Genomic DNA, 22,664 nt, shown 5'->3' with positions numbered 1-22,664 from the left:
GTGTGAAGAAACACAAGATAGATGAAATAAGAGGTACAGCCTAGGAGAGGCCCACACTGTTGGCTAAGGCAGACTCACTAGGAAATATGTATAAAGAACATATGAGAGACAGAGGTGCATTCAATTGAGGGATGGAGAAAAGGAAGCTTTTACAGAGCAAGTGACATTTGCATGAAGCTTGAAAATACACACATGCTTGCCTGATCAACAGACTTCTCAGTATGTTACAATATGCAAGCCTCAATACTGAAGCCTACGGGGAAAGTATACTAAAGGCTGAGGCTTGGAGGGTAGAAGTAGTCTAAAATTTTCAAATACACTTGTTCTCTTCAGTTGTGTTTGATGGTTGTAAGGCAGACAATCCATAGAAAACTCACCTTAAATAGGAAACCTGTTAAATATTTTGTTTTGGAAGAGACATTTCGTGACATATTGTTTGTCAAGAATACATGTGGAGGGCTGGGGTGGCAACTGAGTGGGTAAAATGCTTGCCTTGCAAATATGAGGACCCGACTTTGATTTCTCAGATCTCATGTTAAAAAAAAATTAGGGAGGTGGAGACATGAGGAACTCTGGAGCTTCCTGGCCCAGTTTACTTGGCAAGTCCCAAGCCAATGGGAGATCTATAATGACTTCTAAGTGTTCAAATGAAAAGAAGTGTAGTGCATATGTCACTTTAAATCAAAAGCTAGAAGTGATGTAGTGAGGAATATGAACCAAAAGCTGAGGTAAGCTAAAAGCTAGGTTCTTACAAATAATCGTGTCTACATTGTTCAAGGTCACACACACACTCATGCACACACACACACACACACACACACACACACACACAGCTCTTCTGGGAACTGAGGCACATGTGATGGGGAAGAAAAACAGCCTTATTGAAATATGAACGATTCAGTGGTCTGGATTAAAGACCAAACAAATTTAATGTAGGCGTCTTGTCAGTGAACTTGTAACGATGACCACACCTCCTTGGGTGTGGCTTCAGCAGATGGAAGTGTAAAGAGGAGCTTGAGGCATGGCTTTCCTTTGCATGCTCTTTCTGGTGGGTCAGCAGATCCAGTGGGAAGTACAGGGAAATGCTCCGGAAGTTCTTTGTATTTTTCTGTGTAATTGTTCCCCAATAAATACCCATTTATCATCTATCTTGGGTCTAGTGATATAATTACATCCTCACCTTCAATTTAATATTACCTTAAGCCACCTTTCTAATTGGTAATAGATTTTTTTCATAAAATATGTTCTAATCATCATTTTTCTTCCCCGAACTCCTCTCTGATTCTCCCAGTCTCCCCACCGCCCCCACCGAAATCAACATCCTTTCTTTCTAGACAGAAAACAAACAGGCAACCAAAAAACAAAACAAAACAAAACCCCCAAATGAACCAGAATAATACTAAACAGACAGACAAGAAAATTACAAAGAAAAGCACAAGAAACACATACAGCCTTGGAGACACACGTGTGTGCACGTGTGTGAATTTGCATGTGTCACAGCATGTGGAGGTCAGAAGACAATTGTGCTGTTGCTTTCTTCCTTCCCATTGCTACTTCATTGCATTGTGACCCCCTTCATGTGCCATATATTAACAGGTAGGAACACATGAGGACAACAGGGTTATATTGAAATTGTCTGTAAAGCATATTTCCTTTAATACTTAGTTTTTTGGTGGGAAACATCTTGTCTTGATGCTACCATATAGACATTACTTAGGGTAGAATACCAGTTGTGAAACACAAGGTCAGCTTCAAGTTTACAGAAAGCATTTGGAAGCTTATGTAGATAGAATTCAGTGGTGGGACAATGACAGAAATCTACAGTAGCATAGTTATGCATATGGCATTCCTGTTCATTATGGATTTACCTATACCAGATGCTGCAATTATTAATCTAAGAAGTGGTGTGGTGTGTGTGTGTGTGTGTGTGTGTGTGTGTGTGCATGCCTGAGAGACAGAGATAGACACACACACACCACAACACACACACACACACACACACACACACAGAGAGAGAGAGAGAGAGAGAGAGAGAGAGAGAGAGAGAGACAGAGACAGAGACAGAGACAGAGACAGAGACAGGGAGAGGAGAGGAGAATTTGGTAGTGTCTCAGGAAAAGTAATTATTCTTGAACACATTTTAAGTCTTATAACATTAGAAGTTGTCCTTGACAACTTAAAGTTTTTTCCTAGTGATTTGTAAAGGGAATGCTTATACATTAAGTTTTGACTCATTGGGCACTTGAGCAATTGCTAATTTTTTCTTTTTTTTCCCAGATTTTTTTAAAATTTGAATTAGAAACAAGATTTTTTTTTACATGAAAATCCCACTTCCCTTCTCCCTCCAGTCCTCCCCTACCACTGCCTCCAACTAAAACCCTACCTATCACATATTCTTTCTGCTCCCCCTGGATGGCGAGGCCTTCCATAGGGTGTCAACAGAGTCTATTATATCCTTTGGGATAGGGCCTGGGCCCACCCCCTGTGTCTTGGCTCAGGGAGTATTCCTCTATGTGGAATGGGCTCCAAAGTCCACACCTATGTTAGGGATAAGTACTGAACTTCTACAGGAGGTGCTGTAAATTTCCGAGGTCTCTTCACTGAAACCCATGTTCCTGGGGTCTGGATCAGTCCCATGCTGGTTTTCCAGCTATCAGTCTGGGGAGGAAGAGTTCCCCTATGTTCAGGTCAGCTGTTTCTGTGGGTTTCTTGGCACTTTTTTTTTAAAAAATATTTTTTAATTTAAAATGCATTTTTTCATGTAATATAATCTGTTCATGCTTTATGCTTTCTCCTCCCTTATCTCTCTTCCTAGATCACACCTACCTCCTCACCCATCTAACTCCATGACTTATTTCTCTTTCTTTTCAAAAGAACTTGACAAACTAAAAGATAAAGGAAACCACAATGGGATAAAAAAAAGAAGAAGAAAAGAAAAAGCCTCCAAAACATACACATGAAGGGAGGCAGGCAGGCAGGCAGGCAGGCAGGCACGCGAGCGCGCGCACACACACACACACACACACACACACACACACACACACACACACACACACTCAGAGAGAGACAGAGAGACAGAGAGAGAGCATAAAAACACAAAATCAGAAACCAAAATATACAAGCAAAAGACTAGTAGAGGTTAAAAAAAGCTAACAAAAACAAAACAATTGAAGCTGCTTCTTCCTGAATTTGCTGAAGGGCCTTTTACAACACTATTACAAAGTTGGGGGGAATTTGCTGTCTGTCAGTATTAATACAACAAGAAAGAACAGCATAGACAATTTCAGAGTCTGTTTTAAGATCAAGTCAGGAGTTAATAAACTGTCTAGGGAATTGAAAGGGTGCAACTTTTCGTTCTTAATTACAGCATTGCAAGTGTGCACACACCTACATTACTTTGTTGAATATTTTCATAAGGATTCCATAAAGTAAATTTAACAGCAAGTAAGCATTTGTTATCACCAATAGGACCATTCCTCCTTAGAAATGTAACACATTTTTGTGGAAAAACAGATTAATTCTAGCACCACACAACATTACAGGTATTCTACATTTCTGGTTTAAAATGCATTTCTTTATGGCATTTTGTTAAAGGCTTAGAAAAAAGTGGAAAATTAGTGAAGATGCTTGCTTAGCAGTATCCATGTTCTTCTCTAGATGGCAGTCAAACTACAAGATGCAAGATGTGTTCTTGGATGTCACACTGAGCAAACTCCAGTGTTTCCACAGCGGCTATTTGCTTGTCACTGTCTTCAAATAATTGCGATGGGAATATTGAACTTAGGAAAGTGACATAACTGTGATACAATGCATGGGACACAGGGAGTGATGCTAATCGTACAGTTGTACAATAGGACAGCAGTGCAAAGGACATGCAGAGCTTATGGGAGGTGACAGAAATCAGCTTCATGGGCAAAAATCTAATCTCATTCTATGTTGGCACAGTTTTGTGTATTCTGCCCAGACTCAGAAACCTGGGCCAGTTGCCCTCACGGATAGTTGGAAGGATGTGAACAAAGACCTGTTACCAGAGAAAAGACTACAAGCTTGTGATTCATCCATTCTAGTCTTCTGTCCAATTCTAATCCATTCTAGTTTTCAAGCCAAAGTATTTGACTTGTTCTAAAATATGATTTAAAGCAAAATGTCAACAATGTATCTATTTCAGAAGACCCCAGTTCAGTGCTTTGATTGAGTCCACAGCACATGAAGTCTAGGATTCTTGCTTCTTAGTAAGAAAATGTTCATGCTTTAGGATTAGATGTTTAAGTCTCAGATTTAAAATGAGACTTCTGTTTGCTACTCTTGAGGAAAATCGATTGTATAGCATGCATTTAACAAATGCAAGTATTTATTTCTTGAGATAGGGTCTCATCAACTTGGGACTCTACTGCCCCTGCTTGTTGAATGCTGTGATGACAGGTGCTCTGTAGCTCACCTTAACTTTGGTTTGTTTAAAGACAGGATCACAATTTATAGATTAGCCTTGCTAGAGGCTTGCTATGTAGACCCGGATGGCCATGAATTTGCAATGCCCTTTCTACCTCTGCCTCCAGAATATTGTAATCACACGTGTGCACCACTAAAAACATCACAGGAAATATTTCTTTCTTCTTGAATTTATTTTTATTTTATGTATATGAATGTTTTCCTACATGTATGTATGTGTACCACCATGGCCTATCCAAGTTCACAATCATAGCAAGAAAGATTTTAAAGGTTAGGATGTTTTAATCCACGGCACAGGACATAGTATTTATCTTTCACCCAAAGAGGGAAGTTCTTATCTTATTAAAGAAGGAGATCTAAAGAAACTCAAATGCTGACAACTTGGAAAAGATAGAAATATCATACTGAGGAAATTTTTATTTTATTTTTTTGAAAAAGAGCAATAGGAAGCTTGAAAAAATGAAATAACAATGAATATTTTTCTTTGGGGAATGTTACAGGCATTGGGTAGGAAGTTCTCTGAAAAATGAAAGAGGCAAACAAGAAATTCCACCCTGCTAATATAGATGTCATGCTTGAGGCGACAGAAAAGAAATCACCACCTCTGATATGGAGGGGAAAAAATAACACCAAATAGCTACAAATGATCATAATATTTGTTTTATTTTTATAATTTGAAAAACAAAGTTGTAGCAAGAAGATAGACTATTGTTTTTTTGCCTATCTCCCTAAGGAGCCATTAACAGGGAATAAAAAGACAGATGTTTGCCCCAGAATTTTCTCTGCAAAGATAGTATTGCAATATTTGTTTAAGACAGTGGTTCTGAGGAAGGTGAGATCAGCAGATATTTTTTATTGTAATTATATTTTTATGCCAAAGCAAGCTGGTTAGAACAGAGTGGAAATGTTGAGGCTTGAAAATACTAGGACCCAGAAAGACCAAGGTGTGTGCCCACATGTATGGGTGATAGAGGCCAGAGGTCAATGCATGAAAGGTCTACCTTGTTATTTGAAACAGGGTCTTTTGTTGGAAGCCAGGGTCACTGATTACTCTAGGCTGGCTTGCCAATGAGTCCCAGAGAAACTTCTCCCTCTGTATTTCCAAACCTGGAATTACAAGCACAGGTCACCAAGGGCAGCTGTTTCCATGGATGCTGGGTATGGATCTCAGTTCCTCATGGCTTACTGGCCCGGGCTTGACCAACTGAGCCATTGTCCCAGCCCCCAAGGAGCCAGTTTGGGATGATACAAGACTCTGTCAACTACTGGTGCTTCTTAATACAAATGAGAAAATGTTACTAGGTACCTTGGATAATAGCAGGTGAGAATTATTTGCAGGAAGAAATTTGGGGAGGGACAAACAGTGCTGAGAATGAAAAGAAGCGTGGGTGATTGGGGTATATAAGTACAACTGTGTTTGTGTGAGAATGACTCTCCGGGTGTAGCTGTCTAATGAGGTGTCTAAGTTAGAGAGCGCTTACGCGGTGGGAGAGGGCACTGGTGCAGTCCTAAACAAAAGCTCATTCTTAGTGTTCTCTCTCTGTCTCTGCCTCAAGTTCAGGAGGGGAGCAGTGCCCAGAGTTCCATCCAAGAGCTTCTTTAAGTGGGATGCCTGTAGGAAGCTCTAGCCAGAAATGGGAAATTAGTGCACAAATAAATAGGATGCCTTGGTAGATACATGGAATTAGAAATATTTTTAAAAGAAAAATGAAAATCACTCATCAGACTTGTAATTACTTAAAGCTGATGTAAAGTTATGAGGTTTCTTGCTTCCTGGTCAGGTGAGTTGAAGGATGGAAAATTCTAGGAAATCATATCCACTTTAATTAGATTGAAACTTCTATAGTTAATGTCGTCCACAGCAAAGTCAAAGGAAAGAAAGATAGGGTATGAAGTCATCAAGAGGTACAGGGCTAAGTATAAATTTTAAAAATCAGGTTTTGTTTTTTTTCCCCATGTCCTGACAAATTAGTCAGATCAATCTTAAGCAAGAATAAAATGAGAAATCATCTCAAAAGCAACAAAATACCTAGTAGTTATTTAAGAAAGTTGCCCAATTGGTGAGTCCTTTCAAAACTGAACCATCTCACTAGCATATGAACTAAGTAATTAATAAGGAAGCAAAGTCAGTGACACACAGTAGCAAGCACCACATTCAAAGAAGGTAAAAGACTTGGAAGAAATTAGGCATGAAATAAGCTAAGACTCATGCAAGGTATCATTTTCTAAAAGAGAAATTGAAAACGTAAGTTCTGACTTTCATGTTTAATTTTAGTTTGGCACCAAGTTATTTTCTTTTTATAGTGAAGAGTTGTTTTATTAGTTAGAGATACAAATGGGCAGAAATTATGTAAGAGTGTATTATAAAAATTTTTGTCATAGAATGCTGTGTTAATCTATAATTTTACAAACTGTCCAAAAGTTTTGAGTGATATAAAACAGTTGAAAACCATCTAAAAATGTTTAATGTATTTTGATATCTTTCCCTCTGGAGCAAGTTACTCTTGAAATGCATGATTTAATACATTACTTTCACCATGATTTTGGTGCTAGAGCCCCAAGATTAAAAAGCCCCCCAAACCTAGGCTTGGCCACTCCCCTCCCCAAAGACTGAGAGACTGGTAATAAAGTGAGAAAAAGACATTTAATTTCAGAGGAGCCACAGACTGGGCGGCAAGTGTGACTTTATTCTTAGGGTGCTTGAGTTTATGCAGGGGGAGAACAACAAAGGCAGAAGCTGAGGGGTGTCCATGGTGCACAGGATCTTGTTGTGTTCAGAAGCTGCTGTGACCTGGAGAACGGGTATTCATGAGATGTTTATTCATCAGGCCTGAATCCTGGAAGCACTGGGCAATCTCCCTCACTCAGCCTTGCGGGATGCTTATCTTCTCTCAGATCTGTGTTCTGGGAATTTCATATAAACGGAAGAGAAGAGCCACTAGGAAAATCACAGGCCAGAGAAAGACCGGCTAGAGCCAGCCAGGAGAAGGGGCGCATCTTTCTTCAGGTTTTGGTTTAGGAATTTAGAAAGGGCCACAGGGTGATTATCTCTGATCAAGTTGGCAACAATGGGCCTAGCTCAAAAATGGTCCTCCCCTCGAATTTCTGGTGCCTTGTCGCTCCTAGCCTCTCTAACTAGTCTCCAGAGACTTTCCCATGTTGCTTGGGCATCTTATCTACGGTGGCCTTAGGACAGTATTAGGATAGCTCAGGTATTCAGAGGGCCAAGGTACAATGTTTTCTGGTAGACTGAACCTGGAACTGGAGTTCATGATTCCTTATTATTCCTATCAGCCAAAATGTCTTTGAACGTGCTAGGTTCAACAGAGGGGAAATAGATCCCACATCTCCCTGGAAGGACAATCAGGACTCGGGAGCTTTTGTAGCCATAATTGTTTCTAACCTTCTTAGTTTGTAGAGCCTCCTGAAATTCTGATGGGAAAACTCACTCTCAGTGCATTTTGTATGCAGTTTCAATGAAAATAATTATTCTAAAAATATCTAAAATAGAATTTTTGACAAAGAGAACTCTAGAAATAGCATCATCATCTGTTGTGAGCATGATATGCCAGAAACATAGACAAATATGTTTGTATCTTTTCACAATGACACGATTGAATAACAATAAATTCACAAACTACATTACTTTCATTGACTGCCCTTTACCAAGAAGCCCAAATTTACCCTCATAGCCAGCCAATTATAATCATAGGTTCTTTTATTATAATTTTAGTTATGTATATTCACTCTCAGGTCTCTCTCTCTCTCTCTCTCTCTCTCTCTCTCTCTCTCGTCTGTGTGTATGTGTGTGTGTGTGTGTTGTCTAGTTTGCTTTTCTGTTGCTGTGACTGACACCACAACCAAAATTAAGTTGTGGAGTAAAAGGTTTATTTTAACTCTTTTTTTTGTGATACAACATTTTTCTTTTTCTTTAATTCTTCTCTCATACATTGCATCCTGACCTCAGTTTACCCTCCCTCCACTCCTGCCAGTCCATCCACCCACCTCCCCTCTCCTCCAGATCCACTTTTCCTTAGTTTCCCTTCCAAATAAAAAAAAAAAAGTGTGTGTGTGTGTGTGTGTGTGTGTGTGTGTGTGTGTGTGTGTGTGTGTGTGTCTGTGGACACCCCCCCTCCCCCCACCCTGTCTCTTAGGGATATCTGCCAAACATGGCCTAACAAGATATCCTAGGGATATCTAATAAACATGGCATAACAAATAAGACTATTCTGGGAGGGGAAACACAACAATCAGGAAGGCTTACATTATCGTATAGGTTGTAGCCTGTCATTGAAAGGAGCAGCCAGGCCTGCCATTCCAGGTAGGAGCTTGAAGCAGAAACTATGGAAGAATGCTACTTATTGGCTTGCTTTTAAGCTACTTACTAAGCATCTTTTCTTATATATTACAGGTCTACATGCCTAGGAATTGTAATACTGTCCACAGTGGGCTGGGCTCTCCTACCTCCAATATATGTTAGCAATAAAAAAATGTCCCATTGACACGCATAAAAGCCGATCTGATGGAGGCAATTGCTCCATTGAGATTTCCTCTTCCAAAGTCTGTCAGTTGACAACCAAAATTAGCCATATATATGAATGTGCACATGATTTCTCTATATTCCTACATAAATTGATGTACACACACACACACACACACACACACACACACACACACACACACACACACACAAGAGTGGCAAAAAAAGGGCTAATGTGACCCTGGAGCTTAAAGTTGCCTTACTAGAGGCATCAACAAGAGAATGCCACAGATGCAGAGTCACTTCAGGTGTGCAGATATTAACTCAGTTGGAGAGCTTCTGAAAAGAAAGGAGGCCTGCCACAGGGTCCAAGGTCCAGCCAAACCACAGGGTGGAGCCTAGAAATGGAGATGGAAGGACCCTTGAGAAACAAGAGGCACGTGGAGAGATGGGTGACAGTGTGATGGATCAGGTGATGCAGTGAGGAACTTGCTGGGAATATTATTCTTTCTGTCCCTTGGCACACATCTTGAATGGTCAGATAACAGGTTGGCAGAGAGGAGACCATTACTTTCTCAATGTTAGGTGTTAGGTGTCCTTTTTGTGGAGTTGAGGTGAGTGTGTTCATTGGCTTGTTTTGTGTTCTGCATAAAACCATACCATATATATATATATATATATATATATATATATATATATCCTGCTATGGTTTTAATGCACCCATGCACCCATATGCTTGCAATCTATCTTGATTATTTTATAGGTCATAGCTTATCACTCAAAGGATAAGTTGTTTCCAACCCATGCCTCACAGGTGAGCTGGACTGGTGATGGTATCTACATGCACAGTGAGCTGCATTTCTGCTCAAAATGCAGCGACAGGCTGCTTTGTTAAAATGGAGTCACCTAGGGTGAGGCACAGCCCCAACCAAAGCCACTGTTTCACCCAGTATAGAACAGCTTAGAGCAGTGCAGGGCCTGATCTCCACATCATCCTTACCTAGAGGTCAGACCTACTGCTCTGTGCACTGAATCCCTGTTTCTGTCCCGACCTGCAGGACATCAACCTGGGGCAAGAGAGTCAGGGATAGGGAATGGGGACAAGAGATGTAGAAAGAACGACCACAAGACAGGATTCTGATCAAGTGGCAAATTTTGCTTTTCTCAGGCTAGCTTATATAGTCAGGATATGGGAGGGGCAGAATGGGTTATTTGTGCACCAGGTGTTGGTATAGGCAGGATATTAGGAAGTCACAAAGAGGATGTTTGGCAGGGTAAAGAGTTTATGAGTAAGAGGTCCAGGGAGGGTTGCCTAGGTGACTGAGCCTGTGGGTGGAGGACTGGGTCAGGTTGTTTCTTTTCTTGAGCTGAGGTTCTAAGGAGCTGCTATGTAAAGGTTAACTGTGTGGCCTGCCAAGCATGGCCTAGGATCTCATGCCAAACCCTGAGATTTGACTCCCAACATGTTTCCTTGCCCCCTCTTTCCTCTTGATGCACTTTTGATCCCTCTCCCCCTCCCCCACCATAACCTTCTCTTCCTTTCTCCTTGAGGTCTGTCTTTGAAAGGATCTTGGTTGTAGTTCAGCAGTTATAACTTCACAAGGTTCATTTCTCTCAGGGTGGTAATAAACCTATGAAGTATGACTGGGTCAATATTTCTCTAAATGAGTTCTTTTGTCTATAATTTATACCCAGGACTAGACATTCTGTGATCGGAAAGAAAGGAAATAATCTCTTGGGACAATATTTTAATGGCCCAATGTCACTGCCACTGACCAACTTCTTAGGACAAAGATAACCTTGCCAACTAATTTCAGAGGCTTTTCCAAACTGCCCACTTGGAGTTTGTTTTTTATCAGCTCCTGAACGTATGTATGTAGGTTGTTTCGCAGCTTGGTTCTGTAAACATATGATTGTCACATCCTGCAGGAACTGGAATTTGGCATCCCAGCCTTGGGATTTTTTTTTTTTCAGCAGCCATAAAAGGCTTCTTTGGCTTTGTCTTTTTATGAGGATGCTCTGCATTCTCTCATTCGCCTTGTAATGTAATCTCAAGACACAGCTGTTGTTTCAGAGAGTTCATTCATGTCAGCAGCAATTAAAAAGTCCTTTGTTTTCTAAACATGCTTCCCCAGCTTGCCTTGAAGCACTCTACACACAATGATCCCTGTAGCTCTAGGAAAGGAATCTTCATTGTGTGTGACAGACAGCTTGTGCTGTGTTCATTTTCGGTCTTGGTTCATGATGTACAGCAGGTACATCTGGGCATCTCCTGGACAATGGAAGTTTATAATGAGAAAGTCTTCAATCGTCTTTTGACACATGACCTCTTGGAGCAATGAGTGAGGGCGTGTTTACTAGACTAGATTAACATCAAACCACTGGATTAAAATCAAACCATTGTGTTATCTTGGGTTTGTTTTCATAAAAATGTACCAAAATGCTTGCATCTGCATCTTTAGGACTTGAGCCCTAAATGACTGATCTTGCCTCTCTGTCTGGTGATGTGTGTTCTATAGGCTAGCATCCCATACTCATCCAAAGGCAGGGTCTTTCTCTTCTGGCCTCCTTGTCCTCTCTTAGGGATGAAAGTTTTTATTCCTTCTGCAGTATTAGAGGAAATAACCATCACATTGCCATACCTGGCTTTTCCACCTGTGGAGTGGCACCCCATGCCTTGGTATAAAATAAATGCCTTGGTTACAGTTACACATAGTTCAGGTTATTAGTGTCATGAATCCATCAATATATCATTCAGCATGCCTCCCATATAGTTTCCCATTATAATTATTTATATGCATGCACATATGTATGTCTGTGCATGCGCCACATATGGATACATATTTATTTACAACTTTATTGTATTTATGTAGTTTTACTCTATTAAATTCACACATTTAAACTGTCCATGTCAATGTTTTTTGAGATACACAATTTGGGGGCAGATCTGTCTTAACCCACTTACAAAAGTGTCTTTTTTTTTTGGCCACAAGTAAAATTTTGGGGAAAGTTTTTCTTAGTATGTGGAACCCTAGGAGGCTGAGAGTGGGTTAGTCAAAGCTAGGAGAGTTAAAGCGAGGTTCAGACTAGAAGGGTAAGTGGCCTGCTTTGGTGCCCAGGTACTCTTATTGTCTTGGAAGCACAGTGATGGGGGTGGGGAGGTGTTTGAGGAGAGGAAGCTGGCCTGTGGGATCCTCTGGGTAGGAAGGGGTTAAGTTTGTGATGCATTTTTTCCCCCTGAGCCTTTACATCCTTTCAGCCCAGTTTAGCTGGCTCAGAGTGTTCTTTGCTTCTCAGCTGTAGGCAGCTGTATTTCTCAGTGACCCATGACAACAGTAAGTGCAAATGGTGTTTTCCTGTGGAGTATCTGTGATGTTCATTTGAGAATGTTCCATATCTCTGTTTTTATACCATAGATCAGCTATATGGAGGGGAGATGTATTCTTGACTCATTATCTTTCCTGAAGATATTCAGTAGAGGCATCTTAGGGTGGACACACTAGGAAATGTGCCCACTCTCAAGTACCTTCCCTATAGAAATATGTGCAGGCATCACAGATAAAGACCTGCTTTTTCTCTGCTTTGGGAACGATACCAATATTCTGTGGTCTCCTGTGTGCAGGTGGTGGAACTTCTTATTTTACAATGCGGCCATGCTTTTCGGGCTTTCCATTCACCAGATATGGTCTAGTTGTGTTGTTTCTTATTTGAATATAGAAGTGCACCATCTTTATCACACGTCGAAGCAAGTCAACACTCCAAAAAGAAAGCCAGCCTCCACTAGCCATCACTTCCTGCTCACCATCACTGGCCTGTTTCTATACTTAGTTGAGCACTGGCCACTTACTGATTTTTATAGACATGCTGTTTCTGGACATGTGAAATGTGTGGATTTTATAGCTAAATACTTTCTCTTAGGATGTTTGAAGGTCCATATATACGGTTCCATGTTTCAATACATCATTTTTTTGTACTATCAAATTATATTCTATTGTATTGCAAAACCAGTTTGTTTCTTTATCTATCAGCTAATGAATATTTAGGCTATTTTTATTATGGGGGAGATTTGAATGATGGTGCTTCTATGAGCATTGTGTACCAGTTGTTTTTTGTTTTGTGTGTGTACATGTATTTTATTTCTCATGGGTATATATCTGGTAATGAAATTGTGGAGTCATATGCTAACTATAGGTTCAGTATTTTGAAAAACAGCCAATTGTTTTGTTTTACCTTGCTTTTAAAACAAAATTGAAATATACTAACTACTTCCATGTACCAGGGGAACATGGAGCTTGCTTTTAAAGCTATGAAATTATACATATGCACAAGTATTACAATTAATAACTAATACACAGCCTGTGATGGTCAGGATATATATTTATTAGATAGCCAAACTGGGAGGCAAGCAGAACAAGCCAAAACAGCAGGGAAAAGAGAGCTACCATGTGCATTCCCTAGCCGTTTAAACCTCTCCCATGTCACCCTGACATCACCTTGACCACACCCTGATGGGCATGGTCAGGCACACTTGCAGCCAGCCCTTAGGAGGCATGGTTACGGTGTCTCCCTACACACAGGTATATCAATTTGCAGTTGAAATAATGACTAAACTTATCACATTTAAAAGTACAACCACTAAAAGCAAAACCATGCTCTCCGCCTGTGAACAGCTTGCAAGTCCCTCATTTGAATATCAACATGTATGAAGCTTTAGATTCAAAGTGGTGTAAATTTGCCCAAGTTAAAAAACACACTTGTTGACATTTCTAGACATAGATAATAGGAGCAGCATTTCCATAATAGGATCGAGATGCTGAACAAACAAACAGATGATAAACCATCAAGAGAGGACAGGGCCATTGAAGTAGAGGCTTCCTCTTCCTGCTCCAGCCCTCTGAACACCAATGGAAGCGGGGGCTGCTCTCATTCTGTTTACAGCCTGGAGCAGCATCTGTTGCCAGCAGCACTCCGCAGACCCACGTGTCAGCAAGTCAGTGTGACGCTATCAGACTTTTCAGCTGTTTCTAGCATGACATTTTGCCAGCTAATTTTTCCCTGTCATTATACCATGTGAGATGGTTTGAAAGCCTAACTTTAGGTTTAAAACTGTGTCTTGCTCTGAGTGCCACAGTCATGGGACATCACTTCATGTCTTGAAACCACACTTTCCCCCAGAGAAGGGTAATCAACCACCTGCCAACTTCAAGGAGAAGCGGTTACATCATAACAAATAGGATAGTATAGCAAGTATCAGTTTGTAAACCACCCTGACTAAAGGGTATTGTATTCTTTCTTTTTTTAAAATTGCTTACTACTATCATTATCCTTTTTGTGTGTGTGTGTGTGTGGTGCATGACTGTGTGAGTGTAGTTGTGTGTGTGGAAGCCAGAGGAAAGCTTGGTGGAGGTCAGTTCTTTCCTTTCTTTCACCCTTAACAATGTAAGGCACTGCCTGTAGGCCAAGTAGAACTGTGCCCATTGTAGATACTTAATGGAGTATTTTAAATATGCATGTCAGTGATAATAATACCTACTTTTGTGCTGTGGGATATTACACTGTGAAAATGTGAAAATGTGTGTTTGCACCTTCTGATTGGCTTAATAAAGAGATAAATGGCCAATAGCTAGAAAAGGGAGAATAGGCAGGACTTCAGAGAGAGAGAGAGAGAGAGAGAGAGAGAGAGAGAGAGAGAGAGAGAGAGAGAGAGAGAGAGAGAGAACTGGGATGAGGAATCTAGGTGCACAATTTCACCAGCAGACTAGGAGCAAGTTGGAGGTGCTGTACTAAGAAGAGGTAACTGAGCCATGTGGCAGTGGCAGGAAGTAGATTAAAAATATGAGTTAATTAAGCATAGCTCTCCAGGTCATTATTTAGGGCTGGCAGTCTAAAGATAATCTGACAAGAAATCTGGCTACACTTTTGTTTCCATGCTTGCCTACTATTAACTAGCACCACCCCCAAAAGTTAAGAACACCCTTAACAGCTAATAACAACAAATAAAAAAATAAAAAATGGACCTGGCAGCGGTGGCGCATGCCTTTAATCCCAGCACTTGGGAGGCAGAGACAGGTGGACCTCTGTGAGTTCCAGGCTAGCCTAGTCTACAGAGTGAATTCCAGGACTGCTCGCAACTTTGCACAGAGAGACCCTGTCTTGAAAAACCAAAACCAAAACAAACAAAAAAGAATAGAACTGACAGAATTCTCTAGTTATTATATAAAGCACTTAGGGAATATCAGCCCCAAAGCTTTCTTTGAGGTATAGTAACTGTACAAAAGCTGAATTTATGTTTGCATCATTTCATATTGCAGGTTTCTTTGTTCTTATTTTCCCACAGACACTAGAAACCTGTTATGTATTTTCTCAGTTTCTTGGAACTAGTTTCAAATCATAGCAGGAAAAAGCAGAGGTGAAAACATTTGGACCAGAGCAACTAGCACTGTTTTACATAAAATTATGAAATATTTCTGTTTCATGTGTCACCAGTATCACAGAACACTTTTGTTTTTCTTTTCAAAACAGTTTCCAGGGCATTGCTCTTTCGGAAGATCTGATTTCAGGTCCCAGCTCCCACACTGGCCTGTGCACAACTCCAGTTCTGTGGTATCTGGAACCTTCTTCTGGTCTTGACTAGTGTCTGCACATGGGTGGTGTGTACGTGCATGCACACATGCACGCACACACACACACACACACACACACACACACACACACACACACACACACCTAAATAAAAGCAAAAACCAAATCTTTGAAAAAACATAGTTTTATTCATGTTCTTAAGTAAAAGGGAAAATGAGACAAAAATATCAGCTCACAAGTTAAAAACGTCCCTGGAACACAGAGCCACAGAGTTAAAGAGTGTCTCTGCTCTTTAACTTCTTGCCAATTATCAGTATATGTAACTTCATTATCAATAATATAACTTCATTCAGTGAATTTTGAATTAAAATTATTTTTAAATGTTTACTCTAATATACACATTCAACATTTATATGGGTTTAAACTCTTCCTTGCTGAAACATTGCAGACAGAGGATGGAGCACAGTCTAGGAGATTGGACTAAGATTATATCAGCAGAAGACACAATTAGAATCATGTTACAACCATTACATTTTGCTACGTTTTAATTGTATGGAGAATAGTTGCTGCTCTATCACTTAATATCCAAATATCTTAAGACAACATGGAGCCAGCTCTTTCTATTTCTCCCTTACCCAACACAGACAGACCTGGCATTCGGCAGGTGTTACTCCAGAGAAAAATGACTTACATTATGAAGATCTTCCATTATTAACTTGCGCCATGTAACTTCTCCATTCTTCCAAGTTCTCGTTGTTATTCAGAAATCATTTACTACCCAATTATAGAAAAATAATTTCTTCTAAAGCTGAAGTGGCGTGAAGCTGGGCATGAGTCAATAAATAATACAGAGTTTTCAAGTCATCAAAAAGATGCCCCAGATGACATATGACCCAGGCTGGGCTCCAGGCCTTTCTATGACATATGACCCATGCTGGTCCCCAGGTACACAGTTCTGGTTTATGAGGAGACTGAAGGGGTAGTATTTCCTCTGTTCTGCAACTGATGGCCCCTGTCATCTCCACTCCAGGGAGAGTTTTTCTTTGAACCAAAGCATGTCTGGTCTTTGAAATGTACTAGAGATACGTACAGGCATCTTTTCTTAGGGAAACTCCAAAACCCCAATCATATATAGCAAGCAGAGCCTGACATCAGTGGCCATCAAGACTCACTGGCTTGTCCGTTGTTTTATTTTTGGTGGCATGAGATAGAGAGGAACTGTGGGGCCAGGCAGGCCTCTGTTCAGATATGATTTGTCATGAGCAGAGTAACCTTGGCCAATTAATGTGGGGAAAAAAATCTCTGAGTTTCTTCAGACCTCAGTTTCTTCACTTATGAACTATTAATGTATGGGCCATGAATTTTTAAGATTTAAGAGTACTTATAAAATATTTAGTACATGTTATACAGGAATTGTTGGGTTACTTTACTCTTTCATAGAGTCTTGGGGCTGGTTGTGTGACACTATGTACAGGCCCCAGAAGTATCAGTCATAATTGTTACAGGGCCAACAGCACAACTCATTTTCCCACTGCTGTGAATGACCTGGGGACATGAGAGCCTTTTTCTATCAGTATGTTCAGGAAAACTTTTGGAGTTCCTTCCTTCCTCAGAGACTGTCTGCCCACTGTAACACGGCTGTATTAGTTACGGAACTCATGGAATGGATTTCTTCTCTGTCTCTGTCTCTGTCTCTGTCTCTCTCTCTCTCTCTCTCTCTCTCTCTCTCTCTCTCTCTCTCTCTCTCTCTGTATTTATTAGAATTACTTACAGGCTTCAGTCCAACAATGGCTAGCTATGACTGGAAAGTCCAAGAATCTAGTAGCTGCTCAGTCCCACAAGGCTGGGTGTCTCAATTGGAATGGATGTGCTGATGAGGTGAGGGCAAACAGGTGAAGGCAAACAGGTGCCTTCTTCTGCTGCCTTATACAGGCTTCCAGTAGAAGGTGGCCTGGATTAAAGGTGTGCCTTCCAGACTCAAGGATCACAAGTGTACCCTCCAATTTTGAATTATAGTTCATTCCAGTTATAGTCATGTTTTCAACCAAGAAGATCCATCACAAAGGCTGAGCAGTGGAAGGGCTGTCTTTGGTGTTGGGTTTTTACTATATGAAGATGAAAGGTCTGGCATCTATTTACAGCTTAGTTATGGCAAATTCTGTCTGGAAAGTCACATCTGAGGGTGTCAGTGTTGTGGCTGAGGGTGGGTCTTGATGTCACAGGGCTGTTTTATTCAAGCATTGTTAGTAGGCAGTAAATATATTTAGCCATATTTCAATTATTTGTAATGAAAAAGCATCTATCTTTGTATTAGTTGCTTTTTCTCATCACTGTGATCCTATACATGAAAAAGTCATCTTAAAAGGGATTGACTTTTGCTCACAGCTTGAGGGTATGGTTCATCAAGGCAGGAAAGTTATGGCAGCAGGGCCTGAAGTGGATGGTCAAATAGCAACCACATTCAGGAAGCAAAGAGTGGTGATGCTCTTCTCAACTTTCCCACTTCTGTCCTCCAGGACCCAAGTCCATAGGTGGTGCCACCCACAGTCAGTGTGAGTCTTCCCACCTCAGTTCATCTAGATGATTCCTCACAGGTGTGCCCAGAGGCTGTTCTGCTAGGCGATTCTAGATCCAAGAAAGCTGACAATAGAAATGAGCCGTTATAGTTCCCAGAGGTAGATTCTTAATAATATACATTAATTAGTCAGTGTAGGGTGAAAGGGTTAGATTGACATTTAATAAAAACCATATCACCAAATTCACTGAAAACAATTCCTAGCAAAATTACTCTGCAGTACTATAACATTTTAAAAATAAATTGCATATTTCAGGGAAGATCTAATAAGAAAATAGTAATCACTTATTGATGGTAGAGCAGAATAGCAAAGCACAATGCCATTAAATTATACATTGGAAGGGAATTTAATAATTCTTTTAGGACCTAGAATCTAATGATTTCCCTGCATTTAATTAAAAGACACTTGAAATCATTCTAAGAGATAGAATTTTTGAGAATTAAAAAAAATTCTGTGGAACAGCTTGGTTTATAGAAAATTCTAAATTTGGTTTAGGTAGTACATTAAAAGTCAGGCTTAATAATTACATATATAGGTCAATAGATTTCATTTTGGGTCATCATGGATAAGAACTGATCATTCACATGTATAATTTACACAAAAGAGGTAATTAGATTCCTCTTTTTGAATCCTGGAACCAGTCTTTGTCCAGGCAAGTCCTCATTTTTATTGTATTTTTATTTCTTCAGGGCATCTTTCTCTTCTCCCTCTTTTGTTTATAGCTGACAGAGCATAACCCTGAAGGAAATTTAATATTGCGAGGCATGCCAATCCTGGTACTCAGAAGTTTTTGTAGATTTTTATTAGTCCCTGTGGTGTCAAGCAGAAATATAGGCTTCCTTTCATATGAACAGCTCTGGAACACTTCTGAATTGGTTCAATAGAGGGCAAAAGTTGTCATACATTAAATTGAAAGATACAAATCTATGCTATAAAAAAATCTCTATGCACCAGTCAAAAACTATTGTTTCAAAATTACCCTTGTTCAAAGCTACAAACTCTGGGAGGTGCTGATCCCTGGGAGGGTCCACAAGCCCCTATTGTTTCTCCCTCCACAAGACTGCTGTTCTACTCTGTGCTACTATGAACCCCCCTCTCTCTCTCTCTCTCTCTCTCTCTCTCTCTCTCTCTCTCTGTGTGTGTGTGTGTGTGTGTGTGTGTGGTGTGTTTGTTCATGGTGAGAAACATGCAGGAGAGAGATGAGCATGTACAGGTGGGGGTGCATTTTTTTCTAACACCATGCAGGTATGTGAGACTTGGGTGTATAAAATGCTGTCAAGAGGGTGACATATTGGGCCTGTTTGGCAGGCATCAGCCTGTTTAATAGCTCCCTGGAAATGGCCAATATTGTCAACATTTGCATTAATTCTTAATTCATTTAAGGCCTCTGACCAAGAATACCACTTTGGGCAAGACGATTTGATATAAAATTCAGAGTGAAAATGTAAGTAATATAAACAAGATTTTCAAGATTACTAGAAAGGAATCATTATGTGCTAAGTAAACCTTTGTGTCCAGCCCATGGAGAGGACTGTCTAGTGAACTACATCCCAGCATAATCCACTTACTCTGTAGCATATGTTTCTTTTTTCTGTAGAATCTTGATGTTTGAGAAGAGCTCATTATATCTGTGTATTTAAAAGTAGACGTGTTTAAAATTAAGAAAAAGACACGGCAGTCCTTAGTCCTCTGGGTTTAGTGTGGTCAGTTCTGTGGCTGTCCAGCTCATGGACATGAGAAGACTAGACAGATATTTAGATGATCATGTATGGGGGTAGGGTAAAGAGGTGGGCAGAGAGCCGTAGGATTCTGTGGAAAACCTTCTTAGAGTTTGCAGCACTGTAGAAGCAGTAATGAGAAAAGTGACCCATACTGAAAACCTGGTCTGAAAAGCAGAGCAATTTCTTCAATAAAGATGACCATGTGGATTGTAGGCCATTGAAACTGGATGACAGGAGGGACTTGGCAGGCTTTGGATTTGCAGACTGAAGAAGCCCCAGAGTGGGCTTGCATTCTTCTCTCTGCTTTCTGACTATAGATACAATGCTGCCAGCTTCCTCATCCTCCTGTGACTGTGTCTCCTCACCATGAGATGATGTCACCCTTCAAACCAGGTGCTAAATTAATTCTTCATTCCTTAAGTTGTTTTGTCAGGTATGCCAATAAGTAAAGAACCTACTACACTTATACATGTAAAGTTGCATTTATTTTAGAAAAATACTTTATGTTGACTAAACTTGCTATAGTAATTTACTGACCATAATATACTCGTCAGTTACTAATATGTACAAGCCTTATAAGAACACTCTTACCTCACTCAGGATGGTTTCTTCTAGTTCCATCCATTTGGTTTGTACTCATTCATATATGGATATTAGACATAGAGCAAAGGATTACCAGTCTACAATCCTCACCTCCAGAAAAGCTAGGAAACAAGGAGGACCATAAAAGAGACATACAGGGTCCCCCAGGGAAGGGAAAAGGGACAGGGGCCACTGAACAAATTGGGAGCATGGGGGATGGGGGAGGGAGGGAGGAGAAAGAGGAGTGGAGAAGAGGAGGGGAGAGGAGAACATGAGGGATCAGGAAGATTGAGTGGGGAGAGGAATAGAGGAAAGCACGAAAAGGGACACATCAATAGAGGAGCCACTATAGGTTTAAAGAGAAATCTGGCACGAGAGAATTGTACAGAGATCCACAAGGATGACCCCAACTAGGAATCTAAGCAATAGTGGAGAGGCTACCTTAAATGCTCTTTCCCTATAATGAGATTGATGACTACCTTAAATGCTATCATAGAGCCTTCATCCAGTAGCTGATGGAAGCAGAAGCAGAGATCCACAGCTAAGCACTGAGCCAAACTCCTGGAATCCAGTGTCAGAGAGGAAGGGATGACCAACAAAGGGGTCAAGACCAGGCTGGTGAAACCCACAGAAACAGCTGACCTGAGCAAGTGAAAACTCATGGACCCTAGTCTGACAGCTAGGGAACCAACATAGGACCAAACCAGGTACCCTGAATGTGGGTGTCAGCTTGGAGCACTGGGCAATTTATAGAGTCTCTGGCAGTGGAACCAGGATGTATACCTAGTGCATGAATGGACTTGGCAGCCCATTTCCCATGGAGGGATACTATCTTAGCCTAGATACATGGGGAAGGTCCTATACCCTGCCCCAAATGACTTGACAGACTTTGATGATTTTTCATGGAAGGACTCACTGTCCCTGGGGATGGGATGAGGGAGTCGTTGAGGGGCATGGGAGGATGGGATTGATATGTAAAATAAGTTTGTTTATAATTTAAATAAAATTTATTTAAAAAAGAACACTCTTATGACTAATCTTGAAACTGACAAAATATTATGGTCTCCAAGGTTGCTTTTTATTGCTAAAACTTAGATTTATAAGTATACGACTTTTAATGCCACATGTTTTGGAAGTCACTTTTTATGAGGCTTAATGCACAGTTAATCCAGAGCCTAACACAATTAGCCTCCATGTAGAGGACTGTTCATTTATGTGACTTTGTGTGAATTGAGTTAGGTAAAAGAGTAGAGCAGCTCTACTCCAGTTCTTGGCCCTAAGCAACACTGATGATTAAAGAGCTACATTGGTAGGTTGGGTCTTGGTTATAGACACCATAGACATTCAAGAATGAGAGTGTGATGAATGGAAATATCTCAGTGTTTCCAATAGTGCTGACTCACTAATGGATAAAGGTGACCTGACACACTAAGATGAGCCTGGTTACATGAGGTAGCATACGCTATTTGCAGGCTTTTTCTTGCATGGAAGCCATTTTATTTGTCTTTTTTTTTTTTAAATCTTAGACTTGGGAACATCCCTGGGAAAATGAGAACACCATGAAACAATTGCAACCAAAAATAGCTGAAACCAATTTGCTGGTCTATTGTCCACTAACTGTTAGTTCACATAAGAAGTAGTTTCCCACTAGGCAGTGGTGGCACAAGCCTTAATCCCAGCACTCCGGAGAAAGAGGCAGGTGGATCTGAGTTCAAAGCCAGCCTGGTCTACAGAGTGAGTTCCAGGAAAGCTAGGGCTACAAAGAGAAACACTGGAGAGAGAGAGACACACACACACACAGAGAGACAGAGAGAGAGAGAGACAGAGAGAGAGAGAAAGAGAGAGAGAGAGAGAGAGAGAGAGAACACAAACAAAATAATAGATGGCATTTCATGATCACATGTCTTCAATGGGGTATATATATTGCTGTGTTATTTCAGATTCTCACCTGCAGAGGTCCATGCTAGTCAATCATTCATTGGGCATAAGATGCTATGCCCCCAAGAATCAATTATCCAAGAATTACTGTGTATGATTATTTTACAGATTCGATACAAGGTGCATCTATTTTTCCTAATTAAATTTCATGAGCTCTGTATGTGCCCTAACCCTCTAGATTTCAAAGCCCCTTCACACACACATATTGGATTTTCTATTTATCAGTCACTCAATCAATCAGTTAGTCAATCAATCAATCAATCGTGAACCAGTCTTTGAAACCACATCTCACTGACATCCCAGGACAGTGCTTACTTTGAACTCTCAATTGTCTTT

The sequence above is a fragment of the Cricetulus griseus genome (genome assembly GCF_003668045.3).
Source record: "Cricetulus griseus strain 17A/GY chromosome 1 unlocalized genomic scaffold, alternate assembly CriGri-PICRH-1.0 chr1_0, whole genome shotgun sequence".
NCBI classification, from domain to species: domain Eukaryota; kingdom Metazoa; phylum Chordata; class Mammalia; order Rodentia; family Cricetidae; genus Cricetulus; species Cricetulus griseus.
Note: the sequence above shows the minus strand (reverse complement) of the source record.